The 25,773-nt window shown below is 42.4% G+C and overlaps 1 pseudogene; it reads left to right on the forward strand.

Annotated features, from left to right (window-relative positions):
• Positions 1 to 6,231: 6,231 nt before the first annotated feature.
• LOC120517479 lies at positions 6,232 to 25,124 on the forward strand (annotated as a pseudogene).
• Positions 25,125 to 25,773: the final 649 nt, after the last annotated feature.

The raw sequence follows: 25,773 nt of genomic DNA on the forward strand, positions 1-25,773 counted from the left end.
ATCTGTATTTGTATATATAAAGTTTGAATGGTGTTTAATGTTAGAATATTGAGCATTGTTAAGAGACTTATTTCAACTACATCATATTTTGGAGTCCCGATTTAAAGATGTGTCTTTCTCTTTCTCTGTCTTCATATACAAGCTATTTAGAAGGTAAAATGTCCGTGTATTCCTTAGTCTCTATTTGCCATTTGTAAAGCTGAGCTCTAATGAATTGTCTTTTTGAGTTCCTCATTTTCATGGAGAAGCTAAAGCCTCCATCGAGTAATGAGCTGCTGGGCTCTTCTCACAGCACACACCGCTGCTCTGTCCTTACAGTTCCTGCCTAACCTTTTGCTCAAACAGACTGCTAGTAAGTTGTTTCCCAGTAATAACCCTGTGCTTAAATTTGTTCATGTTTTTCACTCTGTGTTTCTTTCTGTTGTTAATGATCCTTCGGCTTGGCGCACATTTTCTCCCATCAATGCTTTATTCCAGCTTTTCTAAGTTTGCAGGTACTGTACGTGTCCCCAGGTGTCATTTTAAGCAATGGTATCTTCTGCTCTTCAGTTTATTCCAAATGAAACATATTTATGTAAAACTGGCTTTTTGTCGTGTGCTGTTTTGCTGAATTTTTAAGTATCTTTCAGAAACGTTCAAGAAAAAAGTTATTGCTTTTCTACTTTTTCTTGAACAAGTGAATTGAGACATGAAAGTGACATCAGACTGTCTACGTGGTGTCACACACGTGCGCATGGGGGGCAGCTAAAGGGCTTGAGTGAAGGCAGTTCGGAGGCATGCCGGGATGTGGCAGAGTACGCTGACTCTTTTTCTCCATTGCCTGTACACCATTCCCGGGGGAGTCCACCTGGCTCTCTTGACATCACTTCCGGGACCGAACCAATGGAGGTCGACCACACCAGCTCCGGCCCCTCTGATGTCACGTCCGGCTGTGATCCAATGGTTGAAGACCACGTGCTCGATCCTTATGACCTCACTTCCTGTCTTCCCCTTTAAAAACCTGCCCCTTTTTCCCTTTTTCCTCAGTCTTGTCTTGGACTCGTTGTATGCACTTCAGTGCTGGTTATTGTGATAAAAACGACTTTTGCAGCCAGGATACCAGATTACACGAGTGGCTGCCCCAAACCTTTATCTGTCTATGTCTCCTTTTTGTGACAGTGGTAATTGTCCCCAGGGCACCATGGCCGCAGTACTATATATATGTTTTTTTATATTTGACAGATGTGTAAGAAAAGACACTATATAATAGGTGGGGTGGCTTACACTATTACACAATTTTTATTATGCTGTCTTAAGGAATTGTTCTGTTGTGTATATTGTATTGTATTGACCCCCTACTTTTGACACCCACTGCACGCCCAACCTACCTGGAAAGGGGTCTCTCTTTGAACTGCCTTTCCCGAGGTTTCTTCCATTTTCCCTACAAGGTTTTATTGGGAGTTTTCCTTGTCTTCTCAGAGAGTCAAGGCTGGGGGGCTGTCAAAAGGCAGGGCCTGTTAAAGCCCATTGCGGCACTTCCTGTGTGATTTTGGGCTATACAAAAATAAACTGTATTGTATTGTATTACACTAATTCAGACTTTTGTTCAATTTCCTATTCCCTGCTAGTTTTCTACATATATATTTTTTAACTATTGTAGCCACCTGGGGGCACACCAGCTCCCCAAACCTGACAAAGACAGATGCCATACACAAGAAATACTTTTCAGTTGACCCCACTGTCACACACGTGCGATTAGGAGGAAGCTGAATGGACCGAGTGGAGGGGATTATCTGCCAGGCCAGGGGGTGGCGGGATGCGCTAAACCTTCTTCTGTTGTCTCTGCAGGCCAAATACGGGAAAACCTACCTGATTTAACAACAACAACGTCACTTCCAGTTCCAGTGGCAAGAAAGATGTCACTTTTGGTTCTGCGGCCAAGGAAGGTGGCACTTCTGCTTCCGGCGGCATGCATGACATCACTTCCGGTTTTCCGTGCCAAGAACAGTGTCACCTCCGGTTTCCGGCCTCAGATGACATCACTTCCGGTATCACACTTTAATGCCGCCATCTTTTCCACCACTAAATCAGTTCGGTCTGGAACTCCATCCATGCACATCAGTGCCAACTTCAAAACCCTTTTTGCTGCCAGGGACAACATACGGACGGCTGCCCCAAACCTTTCCAGTGTGTTGAGACACCACCTGCACAGCACAATACACTAAAGCACAGCAATACACACAGCCCTTTGTCTTCTTTGGCTTCTCTTTGTCTTTCCGCATTCACTCTTCCTCTGGCACATGTCATCATTGTCCTCCTCATCCTCCTCATCCTCCCAACTCTGGCTTTTATGCTGTACCTGGGAGTCCTCCAGGTGGCTCATTCACGAGTTCCAGAAGCACTCCAAGGTGTGGCGGAAACCTGACAAAGTAGGGCTGTGCAGATCCCCCTGACGGAGCCCACCGAACCCAACATGGCTGTGCCAAACTCCGCAAAATCCAACTTTCTCTGAGGTACTGCTGCAACCCGGGGTTGAGGGCTGCCACCCTGTGCCCTGTGCATATCTAGTTCCCTTATCTTCCTTTAAGAATGCACCCCAGGCTTCCCATATAGCGCCTTTCCCATGCTCATGGTGTCCAGGCTGTCTGTCACACTATGAGGAAAGAAACCGGACTGGGCTTGGGGCTTTCCTGGAAAACCGTCTGGAAGTCGGCCGGACGTGAATCATAGAACTTTATCCCCTCCTACACGTGTGCCCTCTCAAACTGCCAACTGGCTTGGTGTATCCTGTGAATAGCCCAGTCAGCATTTGCACAACAATCACTACACGAGTTGCCGCAACAATGTCGGGAGAAAAAATCGAACGGCGAATCAACATGGAATTTTTCGCAAATTCGCTTTTTTCTGTAAAGCAGTTTTTGACTGACAAAAACTTTCCTGACCTCCATCATCCTTCCTATTCTGCTACACTGCTATGGTGGGCTGCATCAGGAGTGGGCAGGAGGAGGAGTATAGGAACCTAATCAAGGACTTTGTTAAATGGTGCGACTCAAACCACTTACACCTGAACACCAGCAAAGCCAAGGAGCTGGTGGGGGTGGATTTTAGGAGGACCAGACCCCTCATGGACCCCGTGATCATCAGAGGTGACTGCAGAGGGTGCAGACCTATAAATACATGGGAGTGCAGCTGAATGGTAAATTGGACTGGACTGCCAACAATGATACTCTGTGCAAGAGAGGACAGAGCCGACTATACTTCATTAGAAGGCTGGCATCGTTCAACATCTGCAATAAGATGCTGCAGATGTTCTATCAGACGGTTGTGGCGAGCGCCCTCTTCTATGCGGTGGTGTGCTGGGGAGGCAGCATAAAGAAGAGGGTCGCCTCACACCTGGACAAACTGGTGACGAAGGCATGCTCTATTGTAGGCATTGAGCTGGACAGTTTGACATCCGTGGCAGAGCGACGGGCGCTGAGCAGACTCCTGTCAATCATGGAGAATCCACTGCATCCACTGAACACCTTGTCAATTGTGTAATGCGTTTTTTGAACAGGTTTGATGCATGGAAGTGATCACTCGTACTGCGTTCAGTCAGTTCACGTGAGCTGCACTCTTGTGTGATGTTGCGATGTCCACAGCTTTATTTAATGTTAGCTAAGACCCGGCACTTATATGTTTCTCGCTACAGCAATTTTAACTCCATTACAAAGTGATCCAAAGTGTTGTTTATACCTCGTGTCTTCTCATTAAACTTGTATGTCGCAAATAAAGTATTCTGTGTTTTTCTTCAGCGCTGTTTGGGAGCTCTTCCTTCTTTTCTACGTACTGCGGTCACAGTCAGTTCACGTGATTACGTGGGAGGCGTAATGATGTCACACACAGCTCCGCCCCACCATGGCCATCAAGCTAACGTCCATTACAGTATATGGAGAAAAAAAGGTTCCAGTTATGACCATTACGCGTAGAATTTCGAAATGAAACCTGCCCAACTTTTGTATGGAAGCTGTAAGGAATGAGCCTGTCAAATTTCAGCCTTCTACCTACACGTAAAGTTGGAGAATTAGTGATGAGTGAGTCAGTCAGTGAGTGAGTGAGTGAATGAGTCAGTGAGGGCTTTGCCTTTTATTAGTGTAGCCGCCGATGTATAAGGCGAAGTCAGGCACGGGAAAGACGCGTGTCAAAGAAATCTCTCGGTCCAAAAGTTTGTTTTAAAATATTTAGTGAAAAGTTAAAAGCAAATAGTCCATACAAGAATAAAAAGAAAAATAGTTACACACAAAGAATAAAGGCAAAAAAAAAGAAAAAATGTATCTTCTATAAACTTAGCTTTTCTTAAGAATATACTTAAAGGTTATTTATTTCTTCTTCTGTATGATTTAAACATACAGTTCAACTCTTAAATCTTTTATTTTACGTGTCACTTCACACTCAAAAGGCCCGTAGGCCGTTGGCACATAGACATGCGCCCAGGCACGGTCACGTGCACAAGCACGAACACGAGCACAAACAAGAACACGGTTAAAAAACCGTATGCCTCTGTACCTTAGACAAGGCGAGGCTAAACACTAACTGGAGAACATTGTTTACTCCAAACTGTTAAGAAATGACAGGAAAATACCAACTCAATTCTATTCACGGGGGTTATAGGAACCTCCCATATTTTATGCATTATCATCTAATAAATATTCATACATTTTATAGAACTAGGAAAATGGCTCTTACAATTAGTATAGATTACTTTTTAGCACTGATGTGACAAAGGAACTTTACATTTTAAAACAGTTTGTTTAGCAACCTATCCCGGCAGAACTAGAGCTCAGGACAGGATGCCCACCCATTACAGGCCTTATGTTTAATAAACAGTGTGATTGATATATGGCCGGAAGTCCATCCCGGCCAATACCCCCAAGCTGCTAGATGGAGCCCTCCCTGTGACGTGGAGATTCCAGCAGGGCATCATGGTATGTGGAGTTTTAATACACAGCCCTGCTGGATAATGTTGGGGCCGCCAGGGGACGCTGAAGGGAGGCCCAGAGACTTATATTTTCAGTACAGCCCGGAAGTGCTTCACATTCACGGGGACAGAAGAAATGACGTACTTCCGGGTTGAAGAAAAGGAGTTTTCAGCTGACCCAGAAGTTCTGGATAATCACATGGAATGAGGGATCAGAATCACTTCCGGGTCAAGGACTACAAAAGGACTATGGGAGATCCCAGATGGGTGAGCTGAGTTGGGAGGAAGGGAACAACGTTTCTGGGAGTGGAGGATTATTGTGTACTGGTTGATTATTGTGATTTATATGAGTATTGTGGAGTGGAGGGTGCTTTGTGCACATTATTTTCTGAATAAAGTCAAGAATTGGACTTTTATCTGGTGTCTGGTCTGAGGGTTCAAGGGGACGACAGTGCCCCCTATCTCTCACAACAGCTTCATAAATTGGGAGGCAGTTTGAGGTCGAAATCGCCTTTGGTTGGTGCTGTGTTAGTGGTCTGGACCCCTGGGTGGGCTGCTCAGTGTTTTTGACTTGTTTGGTTCTGTGAATTCTTTTTCAGTATCACAAATCAATCAAAGGCTGTGGTATGCATATTACGAATGGAGCTTCTTAATAAGGTAAGGCCTCATATTTGCCACTCACAAATATGTAATATTTGATCATTTTCCTCAATAAATAAATGACCAAGTATAATATTTTTGTCTCATTTGTTTAACTGGTTTCTCTTTATCTACTTTTAGGACTTGTGTGAAAATCTGATGATGTTTTAGGTCACATTTATACAGAAATATAGAAAATTCTAAAGGGTTCACAAACTTTCAAGCACAACTGTAAGTGGGGGTCTACATGAGAAGAAAGAGTATAAAGCCTTGGCACATTGCCCGGCACACCTTTGAAGCTGACGGACGGATGGGATATAACGTCATCCTATCCTGAAAATCCTTCCAACGCAGCAACGAAAATGGCAGACTCTACACATCGGGCCCCCCACTCCTGAACTGGGTTTTTGTCATTAGCTTCCTTTGTCTGTTATGCAGAGTAAGCCGTAAAAGAACTCTTTCCCAGGGAGCTAACGCCCCCTGCTGGATACAGCTTCGACATTTGCCACACAAACGACACATTTTGACAGTATATACGAGGGGGTACCCAAAGCTAACCCAAATTGAAAAAAAAATTTGTTTTTTAATAATTTTTACTTACTAAAACTTTAGTCTCCTTCAAAGTCTTCTCCATGTGGATGAATTTACTCGTCCCAATGGTTTTCCCACTGGTGGAAGCATTCTTGGAGTTGCTGAAGAAGAACATTGTCCAAGGTCTGCAGCGATTTTTCTTTGAGTTCCTCCATGGCACAAAAACACTTTCTTTTGTGTTCTTTCTTCACATGCGGGAACAAGAAAAAGTTACATGGAGCAAAGATCAGGCAAGTAGGGAAGGTAGCAAGAACTCCAAGACACACAAGTTAATTCAGAAACCTCTTCAATAGCCCGACGATGATCTTTATAAATTGTACCGTGATCCCCTGCTATATCACGGTTCAGCTATCGCACTCCCGCTACATCGCGGATTTATTAATACTATTATTATTACAAGGGGGCTCTGCCCCCTGCTCGCTTATCTTGCCCACCCCAGGTTTGGTTTACCAGATTTAAAGAAAATACAGCAGCTGCCCTTTTGCCACTTCACGTCTCTGCCATTCGCTTTGTGAAGGGGGGGAGCTGAACGCACGCTAAGCAGATGTGGACGGATCAGCTACTGGCTTTGTGCTGCTTCTGCCAAGATGCCTGTTCTGCTTGTCGCTCTGCACATTCTGAAGGAGGAGGAGGAGGAGGAGGAGTGGGGGTATGAGGGCTGAACGCACGCTAAGGAGAAGTGCTCGGATCATCTGCTGGTAAGCTGCGTGTTCTGCTTGTCGTTGCTTTAAGAACTGGGAGCACCTGAAGTGTGTCTGCCAAAAGCATTCCAACAACTGCTAGGTTAGATGTCTGTGAACTTGTTTTTAATTGTTTGTAAGTAGGGCGTGACATGCAAAAGTCACCGTCTCGCGGGTTTTGATTCCTGAGGTTGTAATGTCTAGTCTGGCATGTTGTCAAAGTGTCTGTCCGAGATGATCTGGTCTCGATCGCTTCGCTCAAACTCCCAACCCTCCCCGTCCCCCGGAGGCACGCTACGCTCCTGCCACTTCGCGTTGTGAAGGAGGGGGACCTGAATGCACGCTAAGGAGAAGTGGACTTTGTGCTGCTTCTGATAAGATGCTTGTTCTGCTTGTCGCTCTGCACGTCAATCATTTAAAAGCCTGGACAGCAGCTGGTCTCACTGTTCTGTCTCACTGCCTTGTCTTGCGTGACGTTAAAATGTTTTATAATGGAGAGATGTTACTCATATCCTTAGCCCGATGTCCACATGTCAAATGTGTTTACAAAGTGTGTTTAAATAAGTATACGTGTGTTTAAAGTGTGTGGGATGGGTATTTTAAGGCTTAAACTATAAAAAAAAATGTTTATTTATATGGTCTTTTTATATCACTGATTTTCACCTATCACTGATGGGTCTGGAACGTAACTTCCGTGATAGGCGGGGGATCACAGTATTGCAAAACTTTGAAAGATTTTCATTATTCCTAATTGTGGAAGGATCTTGGTTGGTCTTCAAGTGACATTTCCCCTCTTTTGAAACGAGAAAACCCCTCATAGACCTGCGTTTTACTTAAAGCTTCCTTTTAAAATTCAGTTTCAAGCATCACTACAGTGTCAACAGCTGTGTTCTCTAAGAGAAAACTAAATTCAACGCGGACTTGCTGTTCTTTATGATCACCCATCACAAAAAACGCAGAACACATTTAATAAGCACCAAGAAAAAGCAAAACGAAATGGCATACAAACAATACAGAGCAACGACTGCCACATAAAACTGTAAGTATGCTACACCTACCGGCAAACTAAGTTGAGATTGCGCGCTGGGTACAGATTCCAGTTATTTTTGGGAACCCCCTTATGTATGGCATTAACATTATTTTTATTATTATTATTTTTCTTTACTAACTGTGTAAGCCCGTGCTGTAAAAAGTCTGGGGTCCTAGAGATTATTGAAATTGTTAGAAAAAAAACTGAAATGTAGAGATGTCAAGTAATTGAAAGGAACTACTCTGGGTGTCTCTCTCCTAGGAGGTTTTGTTTTGCCGACGTGCTTGCCCCGCTTGTGCAATAGCGGCAGGAGGAAAAGTATTAGCTTGTGTATTAGAGACTAAGCGACCTTGCCTTTCTTTGGAGGTTTCGTTTTGCCGATATGTTTGCCTCGCTTGTGTATTACAGGCTAAGTGAGTTTGTCTTTCTTTGGAGTTTTCGTTTGGCCAATGTGTTCGCTTCACTTGTGTATTAGCGGCTAAGCAAGTTTGCCTTTCTTTGGAGGTTTCGTTTTGCCGATATGTTTGCTTCACTTGTGTATTAGCGGCTAAGCGACTTTGCCTTTCTTTGGTGGTTTCGTTTTATCGATGTGCTCACCTCGCTTATGTATTAGCGGCTAAGTGAGTTTTTGTTTCCTCGGTACTCCACCTCTTCAGTTCCGGGCCGGACAGACAGCCACACACACTTCCACGCGTAGACATTTATATATAAGATTATTATTATTATGTTTTCTACACTTCTGACTTTATACTTTTAGTGTTTTGCATATTTTACAGTAGAAAGATAAGATTTAATAAGTATGTCATTTTTCCAGGCAACAGATGCAATTGTTTTTACAAGTTTGTTCACTTAAATATGTAATGCTAAGGAGGCTAAAGCCAATCATTCATCTGTAAGAAATGTCAATGACAATTGACATTGATTTCAAATGAATGGACTGGATGGATTAAAAACATTCAACCCAATAAATGTCAATTTTATACGAAAAGTGACCTGAGACCCATGAAATTTCATTGCAAGATCTGCAGGTAACTATGGCAAAAGTTGGTGTCAAAGTGCATGGGTCAACAATTTAAAAAAGATTGTGTAGATGTGACCCACACGTGAAGCGTACCAGGAAACGGCCTTCCTATTCCAAAAAAAGACATTAGAGCAAGACTATAGTCTGGCATTAACACTAGAATTACCAGAGCCTACGAAAAAACTCGTAGATCCGTCCCACCTCTTAACGCGCACACGTCCCGGTCCCGGGACATAACAGCGGTTCAAAAACGTTACAGTAATGTGTGCATGCCCCTCTGCCATGCATCTCGACACCCCACCCATCAAATGAAACTTCAAAGTCTCGTCTTTCCGATGATATAAACCATTTTGACACACAACAACCACAGCACTGACACTAAAGCCTTTTTTACAGAGAAGTACATACTTTTAAGAGTTGACTGTGCCTACCTTTGAAGACCCCCAGCAAGTCAAACATCAATATTTCCGAGCAGTATTGATCCCATTGTGTCCGTAAGGCTCCAGCAAATATAATCCAGTAAAACGATTTAGGTCCAAAACACACGATATATTCTCAAAGGGACAAAAACTCCAGAAAATGCTTCATAACTTGAGACCACCTAAGTATTTTTTTTTCACTTATATTGCTCATATTAGACGTAATTTGTTTCTGTCGGCGATAACCATGCTACCGCATGAAACACGGAAGTGTTAGCTTTCGAAAGACACCTAAGTTGGCCATTTACGATGGGTCTGGGGTTGACTGGCACCTCGTATAGCCAACCAGTGTCACAGAAAGCTTTAGATGATGACGTCTGCTTCAAACTCTGGTAGAATCTACCAGTTTGATTGGACACTGTGACTGACACTCAAAACTTACAGCCAATGAGCAGACGAGCATTTTGATATGTAACTTGCTATGCTAACTTGTAAACAAACCGATAGAATCGGCGCGAAGGTGGCATTTGTGCCAATCTGCAGAGTTGGTTCGTGGTTGTTTATTGTGATTTCGCCACGTTTTTTCGCATTTTAAATATGAATTAAAGTACCGAGAAGCGTAAATAAATGCTCGGAAGTGTTAGCTTCAGATCGACACCTAACTTGGCCAATTACGATGGGTCTGGGGTTGACTGGCACCTCGTATAGCCAACCAGTGTCACAGAAAGCTTTAGATGATGACGTCTGCTTCAAACTCTGGTAGAATCTACCAGTTTGATTGGACACTGTGACTGACACTCAAAACTTACAGCCAATGAGCAGACGAGCATTTTGATATGTGACTTGCTATGCTTAACTTGTAAAAAAAACAATCGCAGCTTCGTGAAGGTGGCATTTGTGCCAGTCTGCAGAGTTGGTGCGTGGTTGTTTATTGTGATTTCGCCAAGTTTTTTCGCAGTTTAAATATGAATAAAAGTAGAAGTTTAAACGTAAATAAACGCTTGATTAAATAATAGATGCATGTGCGCGTTGAAAGTATTCAACCGCACAGGGGACATGTAATGGCGGAGCGGCGTGCCGCGCCCTTGTGCTTTCTGCTTGCTAGTGATTGCTGCCATCAAGTGGCACATGGAAAAACGCTGAGCTGTGTTGTAAGTTTGTAAAAGAAATATATAGAGTTTGTGTGCATTTTATAAAAAAAAAAGTAAAAAATAAAAAATATAAATATATTTTTGGCTCATAACTTGTATTGACTAATTTTACATAGAAATGTGTATTTTTTATTGTTTTTATTATTTTTATAACTAATAGAGTGACACTGTATGTAGATATAGATTCCTTTAGGTGTAAGCTTTCAGTAGAGCCCTCATTGATATATGTGGGTTGAAGCATTCAAAAGTTATTACACTTTTTCCATATGTTCCAAAATGTGGATAATGGTCCCTCTAAAAACCCCCTGGGCATGCCCACATAAAAACTGGTGTAAAAATGTCATTTTTACAGGTATTCTTTTCAAATTTGAAATGTGAGTAGTCAACAAGTTATTCTGTTGGTACATTGTGTGTTTCTGTCCTCACCTACCTACTGCAACTTTATTTTCCTTTATTTTCATAAAAAAACTTAGGCGAGAACAAAAAAATTCGTTTTTTTTGTGAGTTCTAATGTGCATAACTTTTGATCAGTCACACCTACAGTGATTCTGACTACTAAGGGTGAAACTAGAGAATGTGACCTTTACAAAGAGACCAAACATGTGTTTATACTCCAGATAGTTCAATAACAGCAATGATTCTAATTTGGAGAGGTCAAATTACAAGCGATTTAGCAAAAATGACCCCGAATGTTAAGGGGATCACTTCGCACCTCTCCATCAGCGTTTTTTGTCCTTTAAATGTGTTGATAAGCAGCAAGCAGCCTACTATCACATCCCTCCACCCCGCACAGTTTTCTCAGCTCATGTCTGTTTCCCTTCATGTCAGTTACTTAGAGTTGCGTAGGATTAGAAGTCAAGCAAAATGACACTTTTTATAAATACTATATCGTTATTGGGAACACTTGCATTTCATGTGTGTTCCCTGTCTACAACGATCTATGTAAACACATCATTAAAACAGAAACGTTTTTCATATTTTAGTAATAACTGACAGAATGTAGACATGAAGTGTATAACGTGTGAAGCCTAATTTCCAAATATCAAAGAAACACTTTCACAAAAGATACAAGTATAACAAAACAAATGTGCTTCCATTCAAGAAAATAACTGCAGAAAAAGAACTCGCATTAGGGTGCGACATTGACAACAAGTGCTTGTTTTCCATGTGTTCCTTGACAAATCATTCATTAAACAGTTTTTGTTAAATCAAAAAAGAAAAATAAACAACTACATCTGCAATGTAGGATTCAAAGCACCGTTCGTTGAAGAGAAAGTTTTTTTTTACATTTATTTTAGAGATATATTCTTTCATTCAGCAATGTGTCATGAGCGGGATTTGAACTCGGGTCCCTGCAATAATTTTTAGTTGATCGTCTCTCAAGAATTGCAGCTACAGTAAACCCTCGTTTAACGCGGTTAATCCGTTCCAGACTCTACCGCAATAAATGCATTTCCGCAAAGTAGGATTCTTTATTTATAAATCGAATATTTTCGCAGTTAGAGCATAGAAAAACTGTTTACGACCTTCTAAATACGTTTTTTAACATTATTAGAGCCCTCTAGACATGAAATAACACCCATTAGTCAAAAGTTTAAACTGTGCTCCATGACAAGACAGAGGTGACAGTTCTGTCTCACAATTTAAAGAATGCAAACATATCTTCCTCTTCAAAGGAGTGCGCGTCAGGAGCAAAGAATGTCAGAGAGAGAAGCAAATAATCAACAATCAAGAGGTGCTGTTCGGGCTTTTAAGTATGCGAAGCAGGTGCAAGGAACGGAGCAATGTGAAGGTAGTCTTTCAGCGTTTTTTAGAGGAGCGTCCGTATCCTCTAGGCCAGTGTGCGAACAGCCCCTCTGCTCACACGTCCTCCGTCAGGAACAGAGAATGTCAGAGAGAGTGACAGACACAGAGACAAGCAAACAATCAAAAATCAATACGTGCTGTTCGGGCTTTCAAGTATGTGAACCACCACGCAGGAAGCATATCGTATTTCATTGAGGAGTTTAATTTAATACATAGTACGTGCTCTGATTGGATAGCTTCTCAGCCATCCGCCAATACCGTCCCTTGTATGAAATCAACTGGGCAAACCAACTGAGGAAGCATGTACCATAAATTAAAAGACCAATCCGCGAACCAGTGAAAAATCCGTGATATATATTTAGATATGCTTACATTTAAAATCTGTGATGGAGTGAAGCCACGAAAGTCGAAGTGTGATCTAGCAAGGGATCACTGTATACCTCGACTAATACGTGATATCCTTGGCGTAGTGGGTAGTGCTGCTACCTTGCAGTTAGGAGACCCGGGTTCGCTTCCTGGGTCCACTCTGTGTGGAGTTTGCATGTCCTCCCCGTGTCTGTGTGGATTTTCTCCCACGGTCCAAAGACATGCAGGTTAGGCGCACTGGTGATCCTAAATTGTCTTTTTTCTCTTTCTTCATCATGTAAAGCACTTTGAGCTCCATTGTCTGTATTAAAATGTGCTACAGAAATAAATGTTGTTGTTGTTGAGTGTGCCCTGCAATGTCCAGTGATGGTGCCATCATTTCACCCAGTGCTGCCGTGATTGGCCACCCTACAACCCCAAGCCGGATGAGGCCGGTTTGATAATGGATAAATGGATGGATGATAAGTAATTGATTTTTTTTTTTTAGATGATCTCGGTGAAGTCCCAACAGAAAGCTAAACGAAAGATTTTCAAGCCACTGAAAAGGCAATAAACGTTTTCTGCTGATGGCCATTTTCAAACCATTAGCGATCCGTTTAGGGCAGCTGCTCCTTTTGAGGAAGAGTTACAGCTTGTCAGCTTGAGGCATTATCAATCACAGGCAGTCCAACCACCATGAGAAAAAGATAAATAGCAGACCTTTTCAAAAATGATTTTTTTATCCATTTAGTAAAGTCTATTTTTTTTAAATGCCAGATTGTTTGTGCCCTTTTAGCTGCACAAATATAATATCTTTGTGGAGGCGCTGTCACTAACACGACAATTGCTTTTCCAATATCTCCTGATTTAAAGTTGATTTGGTAGCTCAATGCTTAAATCAGTCAAATGTAATTAGAAAACCGAAAGCGCCTCCGAGCAGGCCGTGGAATAAATGCTGGGACAGAAAGAAAAAAGAGTCCTTAGCAAAAGCGAACGTGATCTTTAGATTTAATGATGCAAAGTTTCATGGCGGAGCCTAAACTCACGTGTCGTACACATGTCGTATCACTCAGGTTGTCACGTATTACATCATGTAGCCCTATAACGAGATTCTCATCTCAGCACACACTCTGTGCTTACCAAGACCTTAAGGAAACTAACATACTGGTGGAGCAGGTGGGCAGGTGGGCATTTGGGGGATTGGTGTTGTTTTTTTAGTGGTCAAAAAAGGTGGAAATCACACCGCGGTGCCAAATCTGCTGAATAAGGAGGATGTGGCAATATCACAAACTTCAATTTCTCCAGATAATCCTTGGTGTTTTTAGCAGTGTGTGTGTCATTGACTTGCAGCAAAAGGACTCCTTGAGACAGCAGTCCCCGCCAAGTAGCAGGCTGCACGTTGGTCTCCAGCAAGTCACAGTAACTTGCACCAGTGGCTGTGGTACCCCTTGGCATGGAGTGTTTGACAGTAACTCGGGTGCACCAGTGGTGGCGAGGGCAAGACAAAACCTTTTGTTCTGCTGCAATCCCAGCACTTCCAGGCAGATGGCGCAAGTGCATTGAGAAGGGTGGAGACGACGTTGAGAAATGACGGCATCCGTTTTGTTAAGGGTCGTTCCATTTGCGAATAAATCCTATTTTCTAACTTTAGCTTGACTCCCCCTCGTAGGCTGGTGGGATGGCGCCTGTGGACAGCAGATTTTAAATAGTGCCACTGATTCTCAATAGGGGTTCTGGCCATTCCAAAACATTAACCTTTCTGTCTCTGAAGCATTCTGGTGTCACTTTGGGTCCACTGCTGTTTCACTAACACAATGTCTTTCTTGTGTTTCTGAGTGGATGAGTAGTAATTTTCTCAAACCAAATAAAGAAAAAAATGAAATTTTAGTGATTGGAAATAATAGATATAATGAGGTTATTAGAAATAAACTTGATGCATTAGGATTAAAAGTCAAGACGGAGGTAAAGAATTTAGGGGTAACTGTTGACTCTGACCTGAATTTTAAATCGCATATTCATCAGATTACTAGGACAGCATTTTTTCACTTAAGAAATATAACAAAAGTTAGACCTCTTATATCATTGAAAGTTGCTGAGACATTAGTTCACACTTTTGTTTTCAGTCCACTAGATTACTGTAACGCACTCCTCTCAGGACCACCCAAAAAAAGACATCAATCAACTGCAATGAGTGCAAAATGGAGCTGCCAGAATCCTAACTCGGAAAAGAAAATATGAGTACATCACCCCAGTCTTAGCATCACTACACTGGTTACCGGTGTCATTCAGAATTGACTGCTTATGGTTTACAAAGCCTTCAATAATCTGCTCCATCTTATATATCAGAATGTCTGACATCTTATATTACAAACTAGCAAAATACCCACACTTCGCAGCGGAGACGTAGTGTGTTAAAGAAGTTATGAAAAGGAAACATTTTAAAAATAACATAACATGATTGTCAATGTAATTGTTTTGTCACTGTTATGAGTGTTGCTGTCATCAAAGATTTGATTATCATTATTTCTTTCAATTAGGTTCGTATTTGGAGGACGTGTTGTGTTCAAGTTACATTCCGTGTTTGTCAACCGTTGTAAAGATAACAGGTTTCATTCATCGAAGTGTTCACTACCCAAATTGCTACTCGTGAATCTAAGATGTTTAACAGGCATTCCTGGTATTAACTTGTGGATTTTTCTGCGAGTATTTGGCGGCAGCGTCACAAAGTTGTTTCCGTCTAGCTGCATCAGAAAATGTACCACGACGTCTGACGCACCTCCTTTGTACTGTTTTCTCACAGCTTGGATTGCTGCTGTCATAATCGGTGTGAGTTTCATGGTTTGTTTCAATTACGCCAATATTTGCATGACTTGTGTTGAAGAGACATTTGGCATCTGTCAAGCGTTGTAAGCATACAACCGGTTTCATCGATAAAATCACATCCAGCTTTTGAGAGTTTAAACATTCATAAACATCAAAGTGTCCACTACTGAAATCGTCACCTGTGAATCTAAGATGTTTAAGAGGCATTGGCGGTTGTCAAAAGGTGTAAAATAATTGGCCATTTTGGTACACTTGAAAGCGACAACCGAACAATTCAGCGGCAGCCATCAACTCACATGCAGATCCATAGGTGAAGGGCTTAAGCATTTCACTCTTCTAGTGCTCCTGTGTAGTCTAATTATCTCCTGTACGTCATCAGTCCACACCTTGAACCTGTCCAGTCATTCAATACATAAGACACAATGTTCCTCCGGATATCAAGAGTGAGCCTGATATGGCCGTGCAATATGTAACAAAGAGAATGGAAAAAGTAGATGCCATCTCCGGCATGGAAACCACTCGGTAAGTGACAGTTCTTTGATCGATGGTGATCACCTCGATAGACATGTTAATGGGAGTACAGTTGGAATGGTAAAGGAAATGAGTACCTGAACAATGTAAAGTAAGTCTAAAATACCTACACAATAACTATAATCGTAATAAATGAACAATAAGACAGCGGAGAAGCCGTGGATTCAATAAAAAGGCTGTAGTTATCAGAATGGAGACATGAATACTGTGGCGAAGCAAGGAAGGGAATGAAGAGACCGGAGCTACGGACGGCCTTATATGGGCAGGCAGCCAATTACGTGGGTGGCGTGGGGATGGGGAACGCAACTCTGCCTCACACGGCGACCTAGCTGCGGGCTATGGACGTATATATGTACGTAAGTAGGATTCAGTTATGACCGTTATGCGTAGAATTTCGAAATGAAACCTGCCCAAATTTTGTAAGTAACCTGTAAGGAATGAGCCTGCCAAATTTCAGCCTTCTACCTACATGGGAAGTTGGAGAATTAGTGATGAGTCAGTGAGTCAGTGAGGGCTTTGCCTTTTATTAGTATAGATTGTGACCTTAGATCCTCAAATGAGTGTCTGCTTAGAATTCCAAGAACTAAACTTAAAAGAAGTGGTGAGGCAGGCGGCCTACTGCTGTTATGAGCCTAAAATCTGGAATAGCCTGCCAATAGGAATTCGCCAGGCTGATACGGTGGAGCACTTTATAAAACTGCTAAAAACACAATATTTTAACATGGCCTTCTCATAACTTCATTTTAATTTAATCCTGATGCTCTGCATATTCCATATAATTATCATTACTATTCATGGTGGCTCTAAAATCCATATTAACCCCGTTCTCTCTTCTGTTCTTTTTCTGGTTTTCTGTGGTGTTGATCTGCGCCATCACCACCTAATCAAAGCACCGTGATGTTCCTACATTGATGGATTAAAGGCCGGAAGTCTACATGACCGTCATCATCAAGTCCTTCCAAGAGAACCCTGAAGACAATGAGGACTGATTGAGGTCATTTATGTGAGGTAGAATGCCTAGAGGGGGCTGGGTGGTCTCATGGCCTCAAATCCCCTACAGATTTTATTTTTTCTCCAGCCGTCTGGAGGTTTGTTTGTTTTTTCAGTCCTACCTGGCCATCGGACCTTACTTTTATTCTATGTTAATTAGTGTTCTCTGATTTAAATTCTTTGTCTTTTTTCTCTTTCTTCATCATGTAAAGCACTTTGAGCTCCATTATCTGTAAGAAAATGTGCTCTAGAAATAAATGTTGTTGTTAAGTTGACAGATGAACCGTCTCTCGAGCAGACTGGAACAAGTTCTACTGCAATATTGTTTATTTGTGTCTTCCATTATCCCTTCAATGCTGACAAGATTGTCAGGACCCCGTGATCATCAGAGGTGACCGTGTACAGAGGGTACAGAGTGCAGCTGGATGATAAATTGGACTGGACCGTCAATACTGATGATCTGTGCAAGAGAGGACAGAGCCGACTATACTTCATTAGAAGGCTGGCGTCCATCAACATCTGCAATAAGATGCTGCAGATGTTCTACCAGACGGTTGTGGCGAGCACCCTCTTCTACGCGGTGGTGTGCTGGAGAGGCAACATAAAGAAGAGGGACGCCTCACTCCTGGACAAACTGGTGAGGAAGGCAGGCTCTATTGTAGGCATGCGCTGACAGTTTGACATCCGTGGCAGAGCGACGGGCACTGAGCAGACTCCTGTCAATCATGGAGAATCCACTGCATCAACTGAACAGGATCATCTCCAGACAGAGGAGCAGCTTCAGTGACAGACTGCTGTCACCATCCTGCTCCACTGACAGACTGAGGAGACCCCACACTATGCGACTCTACAATTCCACCCGGGGGGGTAAACGTTAACATTATACAAAGTTATTGTCTGTTATACCTGCATTGTTATCACTCTTTAATTTAATATTGTTTTTTATCTATTATATAGTGCTTTTCATATCTATCTATCTATCTATCTATCTATCTATCTATCTATCTATCTATCTATCTATCTATCTATCTATCTATCTATCTATCTATCTATCTATCTATCTATCTAATATATAGTGCTTTTCTTATGGTTTCATCTGACCATTAAAGCTTCTCCCACATCTTAACTGGGTCTTTCTCAAGCTTTGTAGGAAACTTCATACATGTTTTTTTGTGGACCTTCTAAAGCAATGGCTTCTTTCTTGCTACCCTCCCGTAGAGGCCTGTATTATGGACAGCACTGCAAATTGTGGACCCCTACGCCTTCACTCCACTCTCAGCCAAAGAGCATTGCAGACGCCTGAGAGTGACGGTTAGATTTTTTGTTGCCCCACTCAACTGTCGACCCGATTCTCTGATGTTTAGTTTTTGAGGGACGGCCTTTTCTAGTAAGAGTCTGGTCTGCTGTAATGAGCCTTTCACTTTCTGATGATGGACCCAGCAGTGCTTACCGGGAGCGTCAGACTCTTTGATATATTTTTGTAGCCATTTCTTTCTTTGTGCGTTTCAATGACTTTGTTTTTCACATCAGCAAAAGGCTCCTTAGTCTTCATTTGCCTTCAAAAAGTTCCATTTTGCTCTCATCTGACCATAAAACCTTCATTCTCGTGCTTCATAGCAAATGCCATGCGTGCTTTTATGTGTGCCTTCTTAAGGAATGGCTTCTTTCTTGCTCCCATCCCATAAAGGCTTGTTTTATGAAATGGTGGACCTCTGCTGCTTCACTCCAGTTTCAGCCAAAGAGCATTGGAGACGTCTAAGAGTGATGCTTGGATTTTTAGTCGCCTCTCCCACCAGTCGACGTCTCGCTCTGATGTTTAGTTTTGAGGGACAGCCTGTTCCAGCCAGTGAGTCCTGGTGCTCTGATGAACCTTTCACATTCTGATACAATACAATACAATACAATTTATTTGTTTTGTAGCCCAAAATCACACAAGGAGTGCCACAATGGGCTTTAACAGGCCCTGCCTCTTGGCAGCCCCCCAGCCTTGACTGTCTAAGAAGAGAAGGAAAAACTCCCAAAAAAATAAACCTTGTAGGAAAAAATGGAAGAAACCTCGGGAAAGGCAATTCAAAGAGAGACCCCTTTCCAGGTAGGTTAGACGTGCAGTAGGTGTCAAACAAAAGGGGGTCAATACAATACAATACAATACACAGAACAGAACAAATCCTCAATACAGCATAAAAATAAATACATTTTACAAGTACAGAGTAGAATTTAACAGTAGATGATATCACATAATATGATTTGGATTTGTTTATAGTTCTGGAGACCTCATCCATCAAGCTGCCTCCCCAATTTGGCCATTCCACAGCTGAGTCAGTGCTTAGCCAGCCAATCCGATGAAAGGACCCCTCTACCCCATGATTCCTGCGATCCTCCATCAGGGATGACTTTACCTTAGGCGGGCAAAACAACTTGGCAGGTAGGCTGTGGCACCAAGTGCCACATTTGAGTACCGAGAAGAGAAAAAGAATAGGTGAGGGTTAGTACCAAATTATAACCATCATGTTACTTATGTTGCCCTGTGGTGGGCTGGCTCCCTGCCCGGAGTTTGTTTCCTGCCTTGCGCCCTGTGTTGGCTGGGATTGGCTCCAGCTGACCCCCGTGACCCTGTAGTTAGTATATAGCGGGTTGGATAATGAATGGATGGATGTTACTAATGACTAACAACGGAGATGCAGTCTGTACAGTTAATCAGCAGCTCTAGTCAGGGTGTGCTAAACTGAAGTACTGAGTCTTCAGCTGTGATTTAAAACATGAGACCAAAGGGGCATCTCTTATAGTAGCAGGCAGACCAGTTCACAGCTTAGGGGTCCTGTAACTAAAAGCTCGACCTCCCACTGTTATTTTATTAATCCTTGGAATCCTAAGCAGACCGGCATCTTGAGATCTTAATGTGCGCTCAGGTTTGTAAGTCATGATAAGTTCAGACAAGTTAGCCGGACCTCGGCCATTTAAGGCTTTATATGTTAAAAGGAGGATTTTGAAATCTGCCCTAAACTTAACCGGGAGCCAGTGAAAGGATTTAAGAACTGGGGTTATGTGTTCATATTTTCTTGTTCTTGTAATAATTCTGGCAGCGGCATTTTGGATTAACTGGAGGCTGTATAAAGAACAGTTTGAACATCCAGTGAACACCACATTGCAGTAGTCAATCCTACTAGAGATAAATGCATGAATTAATTTCTCAGAATCCTGTTTATTTAGAAAGCACTTTAATTACCCAACATTTTTAAGATGGAAGAATTCATCTGATTCAGTAAAATTAATGTTGATTCCAACTGAGTTAAACGATGACAGAATATTGTTGTGATCAGCGTCATTCCCTCCAACAATTAACATCTCTGTTTTATCAGTGTCAAAGACAAGTAGTTCTGATCCATCCACTGCTTTAATTCACTAACTCAACTAATTAAAGACAACATCGGAGAAACTTCATTTGATCTAAATGAAAGGTATAACTGGGTGTCATCTGCATACGAGTGAAAATTAACTTTATGTGTCCTAATGAGAGATCCCAGTGGAAGCATGTAAATTGAGAATAGTAAAGGTCCCAGCACTGAGCCCTGCAGGACACCATATTGAACTGCTGGGTCAGATGGAGAACTGGCTTTCGGAAGTACTTTGGGGCTTCCATCTTTGTGACTTGGGAGTACTTCCGGGCTATGGAATGGCACGGCTCCCTAAGTCCTCTCACAGCTCCTCCTGGCGGCACCCACAGTACCCAACAGGGCTGAGAAACTGAACTCCAAGTCCCAGAATGCCCTGTGAGAATCTGAGATGCCATTACACTCCAGGGGACACTGTAGCATTTCGGGGAGGCAGTGTTCCCCATATCCATTCATCCTCAGGGCTTCCCAGCCAGGTTGAGCTGCCGACTGTCTATCACAATACATATACAGTATAGTACTGACTTTAAATATTCAAGTTTTGACTTTATATATTCAGGAATGGTTTTATATATTCTGATGCTGACTTTTTATAATCAAGCATTGACGTTATATTTAATTAGGAATGATTTTATATATTCTGACGCTGACTTTATATATTCAGAAAACCATTGTATTTGCCTGTTTGGCACCCCATAATAATATGTATGTATATATTGTGGCAGTAGGGGGTGCTACCTTGAACCCTCAGGTACCACTCCAAACACCGGATAAAAGTCCAAGACTTCTTTATTGTCTGACAAAACATGCACAAAGCACTCTCCGCACTATTCATTTACTAAATAAACACAATAATACTCGCCTCCTCGCCCAGACACTTCGCCCCTCTACCTCCCAGCTCAGCTCAGTGTCTGGACTGGCCCGTAGTCCTTTTATAGCCCCTGACCCGGAGGTGTTCCTGCCCAATTAGTCCACAGTTCCTTATTACTTCCGGGTCAGGGTAAACAGTCCTTTAATTCAACCCGGGAGCACATCGTTCCTTCCTGTCACGTGACCGTGACGTACTCCCGTGTTATAGGGCACACAAGAGCCCATGAGCCCCCCTACAGCGACTCCTGGTGGCCCCCAAGGTATCCAGCAGGGCTGTGTAAAAACACTACATAGTCCATAAGACCCTGCTGGAACTCGGGGCATGATCCTGCAGTCGGGAGAACTCCTCCTGGCGGCCTGGGGGTGAGGGCCAGAGCACGAAGCCGGCAGTCCTCCACAATATATTGTGATGGACGGCTGGGTCCCATACCCGGCCGGGACACCCCTGCTGCATATGTTCCGGGGGAACAAACATGGACAGCTCAATACCTCCCCCGGGATGCTTGGTTGCAGCCTCCCGGGCCGACTATGATTCCCTAGCCTCCCACCTGGCTCCATGGGAGATGGAATCTTCCACAGCCTCGTTGGGAGCTGGGATGGCCACTAGGGGGAGCTGCATGGAGTCAACAGCCTGGCTGGACGAGTCTTCAGCCCCACCCAGAAGTGCAATTAGGACCTGGGGCCTCATGTATAAACGGTGCGTACGCACAGAAATGTTGCGTAAGAACTTTTCCACATTCAAATCGCGATGTATAAAACCTACACTTGGCGTAAAGCCACGCACTTTTCCACGGTACCTCATGCCTTGTCGTACGCAAGTTCTCCGCTCGGTTTTGCAAACTGGCGCCACCCAGCGTCAAAGCAATGGTACTGTTCTTGTGTGATTACTCTTTATTTTCATGACGCGGCTTTATAAATACACAGAAACTAACCGCATATTGTTTATTAGTGTAATGAATCTGATTTTAATTAACTCGTAACAATATAATGGTCCAGGGAACAGCCATAGTATTCCAAATACCAGAACTGCTCTCACTTCTCCTTCTTCTTCTTCTTCTTTCAGCTCCTCCCGTTAGGAGTTTGCCACAGCGGATCATCTTTTTCCATATTTCTCTCACTGCACGACTCGGAGTATTTATATCACTGTATCTGAGTGTGAATCACAGCAGCAACTGATCGGAAAGAGAATTATCCGTATACAGCTTTAAGGACACGCTGTCTCAGCCACTGCAAAATGTTTTAAAGCCTTTCCTGTACGGACCTCGCGGTTCAGAAACAGTTTAATCCCAAGAACTTTAAATGCACTGAATCAATTGCTCCTTGTAGAACTGTGTGTACTTATAAGTACAATCACCACACTGTAAACTTGCACTACAGTTATAATATCTCACAACCTAAACCCACTTTATAAAGCGCGTATTTACATATGATGACGATATCATTTTTAGGGTGAAATGCAGCAAAATATGTTTGTCAAATTATACACATAAAATTTTAACTTCATTTAAATAATCTATATTCTTCACTGGGAGTGTCGTGAAGGATAGAATAATTAAACATGTACTACGAAGATATTTCAATGTTCTTTAAACGTTTTGAAGAATCTGCGCTAAGCTTACAGATGGCTTAACTTCTATTACAGAGCTGATTGTGTGGCGATCGGTTACTTGGGGAAAGAAAAGCAAGGACTGTAGTGACGGCTACGCCAATATATATTGAATATAAAACAGAAAGAGAAAATAACAGCACAGCAAAAAACGCAGCGACAAATTTCGACAAAAGATAAATGCTTGTCATGAGCACGAGGCTCATGAAACACATGTTTAATAACATGCTTTAACTCCAATCATCATGAAAATGACATCACGTATACATCTCAGTATTTCAGTTATTCAGAGAGCTGTAATATCACGAATGTAATGGATTCTGTGTCCAGTTGGAGGAAGAGAGCCGGTTTAAGAAGCAAGTAGTGATTCACACACATAGATCACATACGAGTAGAAGATCAAATACAAAACAATGCATTTAACATGCTGCTTTAATTACGATGTAATTTTGAGAAACTGGTTAATTAAACGATTTTAAGATGAAGTTTATAATGTTCTACTAAATGACAAAATAAACTACGTGATCAAAGTGGAAAATTCGAGATTGAAGTTGACATTTCGTGCTTTTTCCCACCGTGTGCCTTTTTTCTCTGTACCCTAATAAACTTTCATATGACACTCAGACAGTGGGCTTACAACTCTTCTTTTCACTGCAACTTTGATATGTGACTTCTTTTTTATTTCCGGCACTGTGCGATTTTGTGAATGTGAGCTTTCAAGTTTCTCCAACACGCTACGTCACTCGATCAACTTCATTTTGTTGATTATACCACGGTTTATTTGAACAAATAGAATGTTTTTCCTTTGCCTCCACTTGGTATTCGCTGAAATTCTTATATTTTCCCCGTGCTTTTCCCATTGTCTTTTCACAGAAGGCTGCGCTTAAGGGCGATTTATATTGATTTGCATATTCAAATACAGTAGGCGTAATTCTGGGCGGATTTGGGGCGTTACAAAATGCGCGTGCACGAGCGTTAGTTTTCACGCTGATCGGGATTTATGTAGCGGAAGAACGTGGAAGTTGGAGTACGCACAGATTCCTGCATCTGGATTTTTCTGTGCGTAAGCACATTTCGGCTTTTGTGCTTACGCCATGTTATAGTGCGAGTTCTACGCACGGCGTTATACATGAGGCCCCAGGTGGTCAAGCACCTGAAACGGTGCTGGGCGGGCTATAAAAGGGGCCAGCCACCACCACTCGAGGGCCGGAGTTGGGAGGAGGAGGAGGACTAAGCTTGGTGAGGAGGAGTGGTGGATGAAGAGAGTGTTTTGGTGGTGTTTTCCTTTGGGACTGCGTCGGGCTGTGTAACACGGGGAAGACGTGTCTCACAGCTGAAGAATAATAAAAGCCTGTGTTTATTTTGTACGTGCCTCTGCGTCAGTCTGTGCTGGGTCGGGCGCTATATAGCGTCCATATTACAATATATATATTTATAAAAATATATATATACACAGTGGTGTTTGAAAGTTTGTGAACCCTTTAGAATTTTCTATATTTCTGCATAAATATGAACTAAAACATCATCAGATTTTCACTCAAGTCCTAAAAGTAGATAAAGAGAAACCAGTTAAACAAATGAGACAAAAATATTATACTTATAATATTATACATTTATTTATTAAGGAAAATGATTGAATATTACATATCTGTGAGTGTCAAAAGTTTGTGAACCTCTAGGATGATCAGTTAGTTTGAAGGTGAAATTCGAGTCGGGTGTTTTCAATCAATGGGATGACGATCAGGTGTGATTGGGCACCCTGTGTTATTTAAGAAGACCTCAGAAGATGGCATTGAGAAGAAGTTGGAGATGGTGCCAGCATACTGAGAGGATTGTGAAGGAGCCAGAGGCAGTGTGCCAGGACATCTTGACCCTGTTAAATAAATTTGTTATCAAAAACTGCACCAACTCACAGTATGAGAGCAAAGTCCTCTATCTGAAAATGAAAGGTGACTACTATTGCTACCTGGCTGCAGTGACCACAGGAGAGAAAAGGTCATCATTGGTGACTGAGGCGTCCTACAAGGAGGCCTTTGAAATCAACAAGGAGCACATGCAGCCCCCTCGCCCCAACCAACTGGGTCTGGCTCTTAGCTTCTTGGTCTTCTACTATGAAATCTAAAACAGCCCTGAGCATGCATGCCTTCTAGCCAAATGAGCACTTGATGATGCTACTGCTGAGCTGGACACTTTAAATGAAGATTCCTACAAGGACTCCACTCTCATCATGCAGTTGCTACGAGATAACGTGAAGTGACCAGCAGGATGATGAAGCAGAAGAAGGAAACAACTGAAGAGCGCGTAGTGCCCCAGGTCACCACCTCCAATCCCATTCATAGTTAATTTCTTCTACCCATTTCAGGTCACCCCACCGCACTCCTGGTACCATGTGACGTGTGAGTCAGTGTTTTGCACCCCAAAGATGAGGCTGAGTCTCAGCACTTTAGCAAAGCCAGTTTTATTCCATTCGAAACAGGAACAGCCAAGGTTATTTTTTGCCCAGAGGGGACTGGGCTGTCTCATGGTCTGGAACCCCTGCAGATTTTATTTTTGTCAGTTTTTTTTTTTTTTTTTCTGTCCTCCCTGGTAATTGGACCTTACTCTTATTCTATATTATTTAATGTTGAATTGATTTTAATTTCTTACTGTCTTTTATTATTTTATTCTTCATTATGTAAAGAACATTTTTTGTATGAAAATGTGCTATATAAACAAATGTATTGTATTGTATTGTAGTGGGATCTACCATTCTACTATACTCTAATCACAGCAAACAAACAGGGTTGGGACCAGGTCAGTGGCCGAGTTATAATGTTCCCTGCATCCCCAATCGGGCGACTGGTGCTTTGCATGTGGCAGCGGTCATCTTGTAGTTGTTTCTGTGGTGCTGTGAATCTGCGGTTGCCTTTGTGATGGACAAGCAACCCTCAACAGATGCAGCAG

This window comes from Polypterus senegalus, chromosome 1 (genome assembly GCF_016835505.1).
Source record: "Polypterus senegalus isolate Bchr_013 chromosome 1, ASM1683550v1, whole genome shotgun sequence".
Taxonomy (NCBI): Eukaryota; Metazoa; Chordata; class Cladistia; order Polypteriformes; family Polypteridae; genus Polypterus; species Polypterus senegalus.